The sequence below is a fragment of the Macrotis lagotis genome, chromosome 6, assembly GCF_037893015.1.
Source record: "Macrotis lagotis isolate mMagLag1 chromosome 6, bilby.v1.9.chrom.fasta, whole genome shotgun sequence".
Lineage (NCBI taxonomy): Eukaryota > Metazoa > Chordata > Mammalia > Peramelemorphia > Peramelidae > Macrotis > Macrotis lagotis.
This window is the reverse complement of record NC_133663.1, coordinates 217,016,957-217,025,920: the sequence shown is the minus strand read 5'-3', so window position 1 is coordinate 217,025,920 and position 8,964 is coordinate 217,016,957.

The window sequence follows — 8,964 nt, the reverse complement described above, 5'->3', positions numbered from 1 at the left end:
AAATACCTTTGAGGAAAACCAAATCCCACATGCAATTTCCTAAATTAATTAATTATTTATTTAAGGCAATGGGATTAAGTGACTGTCCCAGGGTGACACAGTTAGTCAATTATTAAGTGTCTAAGATCAAATTTGAACTTAGATACTCCTGACTCCAGGGTTAGTGATCTATCCTCTGTGCCACCTAGCTTCCCCCTCACATGCTATTTTTCAGATAAAATTATAAGTTTTCTAGTTTTATTTTTGAGAGTTAAAGAAATAAGAATCACAGATGTGAGTATATTAAACATGCAAAATAAAAAGATAATACTTCAGCATTTGATTAGGTTTTAGTATACTTGAGTGTGTTTTCTTAATAAAATTATCAAATTAAAATTTAGTTATATCAAAGAGTTGAAAAGGTTATAGGAATATGTCAATTGCATTTATTATAATCTATACTTGTACATCAGGAAAAGCGAGTAATAAAACAAAAAGTAAACATGTTTAAAATAAAACACAAATGTTTTGTCTATGTTCCTTCACCTCTGTCTCATAATCTTACATATTTGTCTTGTACTATCAAAATGTTTCCAAATTAAAAAAAAACCTATGCAAGCCTATCTTTTGAGATTTATATGGTACCAGCAACAATCCTGAAAAGTATAAATTTAATAGAATATTATTATGATTTCAGAATTAAAGAGAAAATATCATATAAACCTGGAAGGCATCTAGTGACTGAGGTAGAAAAAGAACATTTTGTTATCAACATTATTAAATAAGCAATTTTGGAATGCTTAGCAAGTTCAATCAGTAATTGATCATGATACCAGAAAAATGACCTCCGACAAAGTGATGAAGGTGTAACAAAACAGGAGGAGACAGGGACAATATGTGATTTTGTTTTCTTTGAATGTGCATATTTATAAGTATTATGGAATAAGGATATTTGCTTATTAATACATATTTTTCTGAATGGGAAATAGTTGATAAAAATTATTTCAGCATTTAAAGGATTTTACTCACTGCAAATAGAAAACAAAACAAAAGTTAAAAATACTAATGGTTTATTACTTTGGAAGAAGTACCCAAAATGATTGAATCTTGGATAATTTTTCACACCTGTCATTTCGACACAACTTGTGTAGACTTCACAATATTGAATTGTGAAACTTAAATTCTGTAGCTTGAGTTTGAAAATGTATCTCTGAGTTAGGATGGAATGTTCTTTCTTGAGTGGGTATGAATTTTACCCTCTAAGAAAACTTCCAAGTGGAGGCTTTAGGGCAAATTGTTAGCTATGTTGCAATTGTGATTTGTTTAGTAGGGAAAGGGAGGGTTTGTAGGTCTTTGAAATTTGGTGGTGCATGGTGGACTTGAAATTCAATAAATTTAGGAGCTTATTAGGGGATGAATTAATTAAATGTTTATCCAAATATATATGACAAATTATTTATAAATATGCAAACTATCCTTGGCAGAAAAGTTTCCCCATCCCTGAATTAGAGTATAGGATAGAAGAGATGACCACTGAAATCTCTTCCATCCTATAATCCTAATACATGAGTATTAAATTCTAAATTATTATTAAGAGGCACACAACTACTAGACAAAATTGGAAATACATATTTTTAGATTATTTAGATACCCTAGAGATCCACAGCAAAATAAGAAATACACTAGAAAAGTACTTTAAATCTTTATCAAAATATTGACATACCAAAAGGATTATAGTTTGATTTTTAACTTATAGGAAAGTGAAATTAGCGAAATTTCTCAGAGTTGAAATAATATTTTTGGTATAGTTCTAATTTTACTGTGACACAAGTTTTAATAACCTCTACTAGAAAAAATAGATATTGTTGCTATATTTTTTAAAACTCTGTAGACTTAATGAGAGTCTGAGAATTTAGCATCTATTCTGGAGAGACCGTTAAATGTGATAGTTGAAGAAAAAATGTGAGAGAAAGAGGATGAAAAAAATTATGTTCCTGGGAGAATTGTTCTCAATTGCTATCTTGTAAAGACATAATAGAGAGAATTTTGTCAGGTTTTTAGAAGGATACTAAAGAGTTTTAGGTTTCACTTTAAAAACTATTTTAAGGCAACAGAAAGACTAGTGAGAAAACAACAGAAATTGTCTAAAAGAATTTATTCAGTTGATTAAATAAGTAAAATTTAATAAATATGAGAGGAAGATAAGATCTAATTGTTTAAAAGTGAAAAATTACTTAATCCAAAATCTAAAATCAATCAAAAGTTTAAAATATTTTTGGTCATAAAGATATTGCCTCAAATCAAGAATTTTGATATTAGTGATATTAAGAATTGAATTTTAAACTTGAATGGTATTTGATTCAAGTGATACAAATCTTATCTGGTAGGTTCGGACAAAAGAGTTTTTAGTGGGTTTTTTTTTGCCTATTTTTGTCTTTGTGTGTGTGTGTGTGTGTGTGTGTGTGTGTGTGTGTGTGTGTATGTGTGAGTTGTGAGTGTGTGTGAGTGTGCATGAACTCAATATACATATGACAGGATGAAAGTTTGGGGGAAAGGACAATGATTTGAATGAATCATATCTCTTTAAAATGTTTTAGGGTAGTTCCAATTAAACTCTTCTTAATCAAATATTGAATAGGGTCACTTCAAATAACTAATTTCAAGCATAAGTATTGTGATATATAAATAACTAGAAGCTTTACTAAGGATCACTTCCCCATACCCTCCAAAAATAGTACAAGAACAAAATAAAGAAAAGACTAGATGGCATGTTAAGAAAACAAAATCCAAATTCCTTTACTTTGGATATGATATTGAAATAATTTATATGTCTGATCTCAAAATATTAACTTTGATAACTGAAGACCATAATTGTGCTATAGAAATCTTTAAATTGAAAAGGTATTGATGGGAAAAAATAATTACTTAGAATTCATTAAAGAGAAAATGCATTCTAAGTATGATAATAGAGACATTTGTTAGATTATATATGACTTTAGCTTATTTCAGAAAGGAATTTTTTAAATTAAGAATAAATTAACTGAATTAAAACAATTTTGGTCTAGTTATATCAAATAACAAATTGATCCTAATTGTTTTTCATTTAAACTCCTTTATTTTTCAATATGTATATATATATGTATATATATATATATATATATATATATATATATATATATCTTAGAATGATTATACATATATTAACTCTTACTGAATTCTCAAATAATAGTAAAATTTGGGGGAAATTGGATGCAAAATGAATAGAGTAGCAAATCTGGACTCAGGAGGACCTGAATTCAAATCTCTTCTCAAAAACTTCATAATTTCCTAGTTGTGTGATGTTGAACAAGTCACTTAACCTCATTGCCTTGCAAAAACAAAAGAAAAAAAAAGATTATAATTTCAAGTTTATTTCTGTGTCTTCCTAATTGATATAATTAAGAATATTGCTTTTTGTCACTCTATAATGATATATAGCTACCATTATTATTATTATTTTAAAATTCTTGCAAATGTTCTTATATGACAGTGCAGGGGTATACCTACATATGTGAAAGTGTTGTTTGTGTGTGTGAGGAGAGGTAGTCTTCTTTCTAAGGTTATTAGCCCCTTTAAAAACTCTATTTTATCCAGTTCTGAGTAACCATATGGGATCTCTATGCTATGCCATTTGTATTTCTTAGTTTCAGAAGTCCTTGGTGACCAAAAAGTGTTCTGAATAATAACATACTTGAAATCAGAATTTCAGGGAGCTCAATGAGAATTGTGGATTGAGAACTAGACTTTATTCTATAGTAGAGTTGTCAAACATTGAAGAACAAATCACTTGTAGCCAGGGATGCTCCCAGGGGAATACAAACTAGATTAGAGTGTACTTGGGAAATACAGAAAAAAATAAATAAAAATAAAAAAACAACACATAAAACATTCTATTTTTAAAACCAAGTCATATAATATCTTGTTGGCTTGAATCTTTTTATGTGGATTAATGCTTCTGTATGAATTTGGTGCCATATTTTATAGGAATTGAATTAAAGAATAAACTTCATTCTTTTCAGCATTCCAGAGGCTAAGGTGTCAAAAGAGAAAAGGGGTATTAGGTCATTAAGTCTTCCATAGGGTATTAAGTTTATATATTTGTGATATTTTGAAGTGAATATTTCTTTGAAAATTTAATCTTTAGTGACTAAATGCAACTAATATAAATGGGAGTCTATAAGGCAGATCTGGAAGAAGACCTTATTGAAGACTTGAGCTATTTGGAGAAAGCTTAGATATAATACAATTACCTTAATTGCAACAAAGGACTTTGAAACGGAGAAGCAATAACATATGATCATCAGGCAAAGTGGGTAGTTACATTTACATATATATAAAATTATAATTTTATCTGTATATGCTGACACAAAATGTATTGTTATGAACATGTAATAGATAAATATGAATTGTTTATCAGAGATAACATCAATAAATTAATAATTTTTCAAATAAGATCCTTTTATGAGTCAAGTACATAAACAAGCCCCTACTATATGCCAGGCATGTGCTAAGAACTGAAAATTGCTTATAATGAGAATATTAGACTTTAACAGAAAATGACTATACTGGTTTTTTGGTCTAATAGAATAGTCACTTTGGATAAGGTTCCCAAAATTTATTTCCATAGAATGTAATTTTTCTCCATTCAACACACATTTAATAAATTATTTTATTTTCATGTTAAGGTAATCATTGTTTTCACAATGCTGAAACATTCTCATAGGAATTCATTCTGAATATTTCAAAGACATCAAATAATTAATATAGAAGGAACACACCCCACCCCCAAAGGAAACTGAGATAAAGGAAAATGGAAAAAAAATGGATTCTCTTTTGAAGTTGTAGCACCAAATCATCTCTCTTAGATTACATGCATAAATATCCTTTTTTTCTAATTTCACCAAATTTATGAATTTTAAATATTACCTTAATTAACAAGTTATTAAAATATAATGACCTTTCCTAGACAACAACAGCAATAAACCATTTTCCTCCTATTCTTTCACACTTTATTATTAGAAGTCTGGAACTCTAATAGTGAACAAGAGTCAGTATTTGCACTTTATTACTTTTCCTTCCTGTGCTTTTATCCTCTGTTGGGATCATGATTATTCAAGTCAACATTCTAATAATTCATAATGCATCATGAATTGAACTTTTCTCAATAATGTGCAAATGGAAAATGTGAAAAAATACAATCAAGCATGATGGTTTTACATACATATGCATTGGTTAATAAAGCTTTAACTGCACTTCCAACTGCAGAAAAGAATGAAAACTCTCTTTCAGTGAGGTAGCTTCTTCCACAAGGCCTTGGATCCAACATCAAAAATTTAAAGAGGAAAAGTTCCATTTTGTGTTATTCAAGGTCATCTTCTAGCAATCAATCAACATATATCTATTAGTAACTTATTATGAATCATGGGCTGTGGTAAATACAAGGGATAAAAATAGAAAAGCACAAAATTATAACAATTCCTGTCTTGCTGGAGTGTGAAGATAAATGAAGATTGGTATGTGATTTTCTATTTATCATTTTCTATTAGGTAGATACTAGATAAAAATTTGAAATTTATAAATTAATACAAGAAGTGATTTATTCATTCAACAAACAGATTATATATTTAGTGTTATCCAGAATTTTTGTTTTAGGAGTCTTAATAGGTGATTATATGAAGAGGGGGAGAAAGCTGAACCTGAGAAATTATTGAGGAAGTTCCCAAAACAGAGGAGATGACTGAAGTATGAATGTAATTCAGATTTTTTTTGCTGTAATCACAAACTTTTCACTATGCGTTGATGATTCTAGGAAATAAACCAAATCCTATTCCAAACTTTTCTTTATTTTAAAATCTGCTTTATCTAAATCACAAATAATTTCTAGGAAAGCACTATATTGATAGTATAACTTTTTAAAGTCAGCATTAGGTTTGAACTTTAGAATTTATGAAGAGTCATTTCTAACAATAAAAAAAGGAGGGGCTGCTAGGTGACACAGTGGATAGAGCACCAGCCCTGGAGTCAAGAGTACCTGAGTTCAAATCCAACCTCAGACACTTAAAAATTACCTAACTGTGTGGCCTTGGGTAAGCCACTTAACCCCACTGCCTTGCAAAAACTAAAAAAAAAAAACCTAGAATATCAAAAGGAGCAAAGGAGAGACACATGATAGCCACAAAAGGCCTAGACATATTTCCATTGATTGCATCCCTACAAGAATCAGGATAAAAAAAGTCATAGATTAAGTATATGTCTAATTGTATAGAAAGTGGTAATAGTTGGATTACCCTATTTCTTAACTAAGAACCTCATGTTTAAAAAAAAGTATGTATACTTAAGCCTATTGAACTATTAACTCCAATGCTTAACATAATGTAATCATATAAAGAAGTGAACCAGTATACAAGCCTCAATAAACATGCAAGTTCCTACCAGGTGCTAGTTATTGTGCTAAGCACTGGGCATTCAAAGAAATGCAAGTGGCAGTACTCATTTAATGATGCAGGAGAAATTATGATAATGACTATTTAGAAATAATCTTTATATAGCATAATTAGGAAATTAATATCATAAGGAACAAAGAATGAAGGAGGATTATTAATTCAAGGCTTCTTGCAGTAGATGCAGCTTTATTTCCCCTTACTTAGTGTCAGTATGGAACTGGCATGCATCATAATTCAGAAAACCATTTAGATTCATTTATAAAGCACATTAAGCTAGTGCACCCTACACCTTTTCTTTTCTTCCATTCTGTATAGATTGAAAAATAAAAATGTTGAGTTTTGGATGTATTTAGTAAATAACTAGATTTCTTATCCATTCTGTGATTTTTGTTTCATTTTCTTACTTTAGTAAATTATTTAATCAACTCACATTTTAGGTTGTGATTGTCAGTTTTGTGTTTTTTTCTCTTTATGATTTTCCTATATTGATTTTCACTTTTTTCTCTTTTTATTTCAACATTTTATCCTGTGATGTTTCATTACATTAAATTTGATTTAAATTCCTCTCCTCTACTATTACTACTTTATCCTTCATAAAGCTCCCACATTTGTTGAGGCAGAGGAGAAATTATTTTACTTTTGATATCCTTTTAAGCAAGATAGATATGTACCATCATGCCTGTTCTTGCTTTTTCTCTCTTATCCCCACTTGAAGTATTTTGCATTGTTTCTTGCAATTTACTTGATGTTTTCAGTTTTCTTATTGTACTTACATAGCATGTATTAATCTATTCAATTCTGTTGTTTCCCCTCCTTCCCTTTCTTCATTCCAAGTTTAAAAATCCCTTACTAACTAAACATCTCAAATTTCTTAAAGTTCATCATTCAATTGGCAATTTCCTAAATCAATGAAATTATAATCAAGATAGAGCAAGAAAACATGATTTATTTCTATTCCCTTCTAATCTATTCTGAACTCTATTTTCCCATTTATATGTCATATTAGGACACATTGTTTTATATTTTTCTTTCTGTTTTCTTCCTGAAAGGTAGACATTTAGAATACAACTTGAAAGTTATTCATCTATGCCATTTCTATTTTGATACACTGGTTGATCTCAGCACATTTTTACATCCCTTTATATATTTATTCTATTTTATTTTATTTTATTAAATTTATAGGCATGTAGGTGGTATAGCATAATTCACTCTCAGACATTTACTGACTGTATGATCTTGGATGTGTCACTTATTATCTCCAGAACTTCGTTTCCTTTAACTACAAATTGAAAGTGCAAGGCTTTATGAATTTTGGGGCATCTATAACACTAGATCTTTTATATTATGATCATATTTCTCATTCTAAATTAATGGTTCCTTCTTTATTACCCTCCAAAAATCTGTAGAGGCTTTAAGAAAATACCTTGTCTTCTAATTTAGTTCTATTCTAGTCTATTCCATTTTTTCTCTTCCATCCTCACAAGTTATAGTTGATTAATAACATATTACCTCTGACCTCTTCACCACGATATTGTTGCAGATGAAGAGAAGCATGGAATTTTGTCTATAGAATGTTAAATCATTTCTTCATTCTTCCCTTTTCTTAATTCATTAAGAACTTGCTCTTAGATTGCTTAATATATTCACTTGTCTTTATTAAGTCTTCTTTGAGTGCTATGAATTCTGATGACTTTTCCACCCAAGTAAGTTCTTAAGATTTTTATTTTTTTCTTTAAACATTCCAGAATTTCTGACTACTTTTTCACTACTACTGTGGATTCAATATTATTTTGTCAAATGTGTGATCTTAATTTATTTGATTTCATGCAATTATAGATATTTTTGAACTTTTTTCCTGATTAATTTTTCTTCTGTCATTATTTATCTGTTGCTTAGTCTGCTGCTAAGTTTCTTTTCAGCTTCCATATCATGAAATATTTGACTTTTAACTTATTTTCATATTTTCAGTTGCTTGAATCCTCATCCCTATTTTTGTGTCTTCTCCCTTCCATGTTTTCTTTTTGCTTTCTATTTTTCCACTTTGAGAACATATTACTATTATCTTTAAAAGTCAGAGGAACTGCTAATAGAATTGCCTTTTATTTGAATGAATTGGTGAACTCCTATTCTAATGATTTCTCATAACCCTAAATGGTTTTCAAATATGGCTGGGACCAATGTGGTTATTTTGAAACATCACTTTTCTAACTGGACTCTATTTTCTTTTTTAAGGTGATGTTATACATATTCACCAAACTAAAAAATTTGACCATTTCTTTAGCCTTTGTATTGGGCCAGAGATCTAAATCTAAAAGGTATTTTAAAGGTCTTTTATTCTGATTCCCTGTGTTTTATATGCAAGGAAACAAAGACTCAAATGGTTTAAAGTTTTGTCTAACAGTCATATAAGAAGTACTTGGCAGAATCCAGATAAGAACTCAGGTGTCTTATATTCCCAATACAGGATTTCTTCCTCTGAATGATATTGCCTCAGAAAGAGGCT